The 6,198-nt window shown below is 40.0% G+C and overlaps 1 pseudogene; it reads left to right on the forward strand.

Moving 5' to 3' along the window:
• The first annotated feature begins 2,234 nt into the window (after nt 1-2,234).
• On the forward strand, nt 2,235-2,383 carry LOC135709956 (5.8S ribosomal RNA; annotated as a pseudogene).
• The last annotated feature ends 3,815 nt before the right edge of the window (nt 2,384-6,198 follow it).

Genomic DNA, 6,198 nt, shown 5'->3' on the forward strand with positions numbered 1-6,198 from the left:
GCCACTCGTTATTGAGACAGGAAGCGCATTCAGTGGTCAAAAATCTCACAGGTAGCGGGCATGCGTTACACCGTGTGAGAGGGAAATCACAAATCGAGTGTCATCAAAATACATGCCATGTTGAGAGATTGAGCTCGAGATAGAATTTTCTCTCATAACTTTAATTTTTTTGGCTCTCTGGGGATGGTTAAAACTGTACGAGAAAAAAAAAAACATTTTCATTTAATTTTAGCTTGTTTCACTAATTTCCTGGAAAAAAGTGTTGGGCAAAGTTCATGACTGATTAATTTAGGTTGTTCTCAAGGTGTGGGGGGTTAAATGGTCTAAAAAATGCTACACTATTTATGGATCGTCCCTTATTTTACTTCCAAGCCTGTGTCCCAATTGGCTAGTTAAATTTAACTAGTGGTTAAAATTGACAGATGGAAATTTATCGAATAACCCTGCTATCCAAGCGTGGTTATTTCTGAGTTAAATTTTCGCAACCGTGGCTAAGTTCTGTTTGAAAACCGATCGATCGAAATCACAGGGTTTTTCGAAAATTGAAAACAACTTTCGGAATGTCACTTTTAACCACGAGTTAAATTTAACTCGGCAACTGGGAGACAGCCCAAGAAGTATTTGTAGAACGTGGGATCGTTATCACATCACTCAAGCGAGGTTAATCCACTTTGGAGTGCTTGCGCCATCGAGACGACAGGGCTCGCTGCCAGCAGCCAGTGATCTCTTCCTTTCCGTCGCGCAAGGTTCGAGGCTCAAACTAGTGAGCATGGGAGATTCATCGTCACGCTACCGAAGAAAGAGTCAGTCATCTCCCGGCTAAATTATTCGGAGATGCTATATGCTATGAATGCTATAATTCAGGAATACCTCACTCTTGGTCACATGAAGGAGGTTACTGAAGACGACGAAGTTACAGGAGTTAGGTGGTACTACCTGCCACACCATGCTGTTCCTGTCAGGCATCAACGGGAGCTTCACTAAACGATGCTCTCTTGGTGAGCCCAGTAGTCCCTGATGATCTGCCCAGTATTTCTCTTCGCTTCCGTATGCACCGCATAGCTTTTAATGCTGATGTCGCAATGATGTATCGTATTATTGGAGCTTAACGTCGTGATTATCCTTTTTTTTTTCATTATAGTCACTTTAACACTCTTGGGTCATTCGTGACTTGTCCGGGGGTGAGATTTGAACTCGTGACTTTGGCGTGAGAGGTATGGATGTTAACCACTACGCCAGGGTCGCCCCCCCCCCCCCCGTGATTATCCGTTGCTGAACATCAAGTGGAGATTTGCCTCCTCCGATCCATTCCGCACATATGAACTTACCACAGTCACATACGGTACTTCATCCGCATCGTACCTAGCCACTAAATGCCTGCAGTGTTTAGCAGATTATGGAGAATCGACGCATTTTATAGCGACCAAGGAAATCAAGGATTTTAACGTCGATGACATGCTCACAGGAGTAGTAGGCAGGCATGGAAATTCATTTACATTCATTTCATGCAATCATTTACATTCATTTGCCTCTAACTTTTTTCTTCAACAGCAAACCGCAAAATGATGCATAGAGCTTTAGGAGGTTTTGTTATTAGCTACAAATTTTGTCCGTAACTCAAATCTGTATCTCTTATGCATCACGAATTAGAGCGGGCAGAAATTGTTACTGTTTTTCAGTGAATTTAAAATACATTCACTGAAAAACAGTAGTGGCTTCTGTTCGCTCTGGTTCGTCATACATAAGAGATTTGGATTTCAGTTGTTGACAAAATTTGTAGCTAATAACAAAACCTACAAAAGCTTCACACATCATTTTGCAGAATTCTATTGGTAAAAAAAAGTTAAGAGCAAATGAATGTAAATGAATGAACGAAATGAATGCAAATGATTTTCCATGCCTGGTAGTAGGTAGTTCGCGAAATCATCAAGCAGATGGATTCAGCGGGTTTCACGCTTCGCAAATGGAACTCGATCAACAAGCAGCTTCTCGAAGTCGTTCCGGAAAAATTGAGGAATGGATGATCAATCCTAGATCTAGGTTCAAGCTGCCATCAAGACATTACATAGCGCATGGTCGATTCCAACGTCTCTCGTCTGTTCAATCCACTCGGTCTGGTTGGACCAGTCATCATCCAGGCCAAGATCTTCATCCAGGAACTGTAGAAGCAAAACTGCAGCTGGGATGAACCTCAGAATTCGGATCTGCAAGCGCAATGGCAAGAGTATCGACGAAACCCTAGACAGGGGATAACTCGGCTCGAGGATCGATGAAGAGCGCAGCTAAATGCGCGTCAGAGTATGAACAGGACACATGAACATCGACATGTTGAACGCATACTACACATCGTACAACAGTACGATGTACACATTTTTGAGTGCCTATATTTATCACTTACTTCCTATGCAATATTAGTTGTTCGGGACTACTTGATTTATGCTTAACAGTAGAGCAATTCTAAGCTGATAATCACAATTTCACTTTTTTCAATCGAGAAAAAGTGACATAAGCTGCGGGCAATATTTAGTAATCATGAACGCTAATGGCTATAAACTCCAACTCGAATTATCCTTTAATACCGTCCCTGATTGGAGGATATGCTAAATGTTTGTTAAGGATAGTTAACATCGACGTTGACAACAAAACAGTCTGTTCCAAGGATAATACCGGGTGGAGCTGAATAATGAACATTTATGGTGGTAAGCTCAAACCGGTATTACCCTCGGATCATGGTTGATATCAAGCTGCTTTGACGTCGACATCAGAGGTAATCAACAAAACTCTAAGCAAACATTTGGCCAAACAAGGCCGGAATTGAAAGTTAATCCGAGGTGGAGTTTATAGCCATTATGTCACTTTTTTTTTCGATTGAAAAAAGTGAAATTGTGATTATCAGCTTAGAATTGCTCTACTGTAAAGCATAAATCAAGTAGTCCCGAGCAACTAATATTGCATAGGAAGTAGCCCAAGTAACCAAAAGTTCTGATAAAAGGCTATTCATGGCTTAAGCAGCTTGGTTGGAGGTGGTCTATAGAATTCTAAGCAGCCTCATTTTTAAGTCGTTATAAGAACTTGAAAGTTCCGGTACCATAATTGAAGAGCATTCTAAGCAGCATCTGGCGGAACTTTGACGGAACTTTTAGAAAATAAATTAAAAATCCTTTACACCAATTCTATATTTAGTTCGCACTTTTATGAAATTATTTCTAAAGGCCACGATGCCATCAGTAATAAGAACATTCCGTTTGGTGCTAAACTGTGCTAGATTAAGAAAGACTAAGTGCGGGTTGTGCTTAATAGGCCGTAAATGGGGTAGTTAACCCTATCGTACCAAACGCATAATTGACTTGTTAACTTCTGAAATCATGGATTTATTTGAAGTTTTCTGCTCGATAGGCCCAAAATGGGCGATTAGGCCGAAGTAGTTCTCTACCCTACTTTAGTTAATAAGCTACGGAACGAAGTCAATGAGAACACGTGGCATGAAGGATTGCACCCATTATTCCCAAAAACAAAAGAAGTGCTCCGACCGAATCCATTTTTATTTTCATCCGATAGGCCGAAGTGAATTCATTGCCGTTTCAATGGCGTTTCAATGCGTTAGGCCGAGTTTAGAATCCGTAGGCCGAGTTTGGCGTCAAGAAGCAGTGTTAGACTTTTGACAATATCTCAACGATTGGTTTCTCTTTATCAAATCTTACTATGTACCGTAAGGTAAAGGAAAGGTAAATAGATTTGGATGCCATCAGTAATAAGAACATTCCGTTTGGTGTTAAACTGTGCTAGATTAAGAAAGACTAAGTGCGGGTTGTGCTTAATAGGCCGTAAATGGGGTAGTTAACCCTATTAATGTGTATTTGATTTCAAGAGCAAATTTTCATTACGTCGAATGTAACAAAGGTAAACAAAGTCGAGCTATCAGTGTCAATCGATTCTCCTGCTATTACACTATATACTGTCCGAATATAGGATCAAATCCCATTTTTAAATTTATTTACCAGTTTTAAATTGCTTTTTGACGTAATCACCTTCCGATCAAAATAGTTTTCGATGTTACTTAAGTCACCCAATTTCTATGGAGATGCCGTTTGACTTAAGTAACAGCGCTGAGAAACCCGTGAAAAGTGTACGTTCGTCGTTTCGCTTTCTCATTATTAAAGTGAATAAATCGAACTGTTTGTTGCTAAGATGATTTCGGTGGTCCTAAAATGATGAATGGGCTGCACGTAAGGAGACGTAATTGATAATTCTCCCGAATATCCTGGTAAATACGCTTTGACTTAACAATAGGGGCCACCAAACGACGTATAATAACTTTTGACTCAAAAACCAGTATTTTTTAGCATGAAAGCTAGCGATTTGCATTTGTATGATTAAAACCCTGCTAAATATGTTAAACATTGCTATCACTATGAGATTATATGTGTTTACTTGGAAATAGGAATAACTTTTCTGTCATCAAAACAAAACTTTATTTTTCTCGGATCGGTGCGAATGTTACTTACGACATAATGAAAATTTGCTCTTGATTTATCAGCATTAGTAGTAGAGAATTGGAGCTGTTTGAAGAATTAAACCCAGTCCTTCTGCGCGAGAGCCCCAGCACGAACCGCTGCGTCATCTGAGACATAATAAAGTGAGCTGTTGTCCCGCCTAATGTTGGAGTTTTCAGTGCCAGCTGGCTGACTTGAATACAAAACACAACACCTTGATGAATTTTAAATCGGTGTTTTCCCTGGTCCTGGTCCAGTGGTTAGCAATCATAGATCGCATGCCGAATACACGGGTTCGAATCCAGGAAGTTACTTTTTGATTTTTTTATGTTGCATAAATATAAGAATTTTGATTTATTCGGGCCACTTGGCAAAATTTTGTTACTAATAAAGACTTGTGCGGATGGCTTCATGTGGCTTGAAAGTTCTGTCGGAACTTTATTTGAACTTTATGGAACTTGAAAGTTTTGTCAGAACTTTATTCGAACTTTATGGAACTTGAAAGTTCTGTCGGAACTTTATTAGAACTTTATGGAACTTGAAAGTTCTGTCGGAACTTTATTTGAACTTTATGCAACTTGAAAGTTCTGTCGGAACTTTATTTGAAATTTATGGAACTTGAAAGTTCTGTCAGAACTTTATTCGAACTTTATGGAACTTGAAAGTTCTGTCGGAACTTTATTCGAACTTTGTGCAACTTGAAAGTTCTGTCGGAACTTTATTTGAACTTTATGGAACTTGAAAGTTCTGTCAGAACTTTATTCGAACTTTATGGAACTTGAAAGTTCTGTCGGAACTTTATTCGAACTTTATGGAACTTGAAAGTTCTGTCGGAACTTTATTGGAACTTTATGGAACTTGCAAGTTCTGTCGGAACTTTATTTGAACTTTATGGAACTTGAAAGTTCTGTCAGAACTTTATTCAAACTTTATGGAACTTGAAAGTTCTGTCGGCACTTTATTTGAACTCTATGGAACTTGAAAGTTCTGACGGAACTTTATTTGAACTTTATGGAACTTGGAAGTGATTTTAATCGTTGAATGTGGAACTTTTGGTTACTTGGGAAGTGATAAATATAGGCACTCAAAAATGTGTACATCGTACTGTTGTACGATGCGTAGTATGCGTGTACTAGTGTTCATGATTAGTAAACATTTCCCGCAGCTTGTGTCACTTTTTCTCGAGTGAGTGAACTCAAATCCACCCGTGCACTCGTCCATAGCCATCGATCATCACATAAAAGTCGTTTGCTCAACTAAAATCTCAACATACCACGTTTTCCGTTTCATGTCTTGCACTTGTTTAGCCGATTTTCAAATATTTACTCACAAGTTCAAATCAATGATCTGCTCATTAGTGCCAGTGTGAAAGTAATTAGTACCAAAAGGTAGCAGACCTGCACCCCATGACACGTGCTCTCCTCCTGTTTCTTATCCAATTCGTGCGGGTGGTGCGGGTGAAAGAGCTTGGCACATAGGTGGTACAAGCACGATACAACAGAACACTATATATGCCATCAGCGAAGCACGCCGCCGCCACCATGTCGTCCGAAGCCAGGCACAATTTCTCGCCACAGACGGCAAGGTGATGGCGTTAAGGCGTTAACTCGATCACTCAAAGAGGCCAACAGACCACTCGAGCAACATGAACTTCCGTTTATCTATAACAGCCATCGATCGTGTTCTTCTGCCGTTCGCCAGCAGC

The sequence above is a fragment of the Ochlerotatus camptorhynchus genome, unplaced genomic scaffold (assembly GCF_037179485.1).
Source record: "Ochlerotatus camptorhynchus isolate MF236.1 unplaced genomic scaffold, CSIRO-AGI_Acam_v1.1 ptg000367l, whole genome shotgun sequence".
Lineage (NCBI taxonomy): Eukaryota > Metazoa > Arthropoda > Insecta > Diptera > Culicidae > Ochlerotatus > Ochlerotatus camptorhynchus.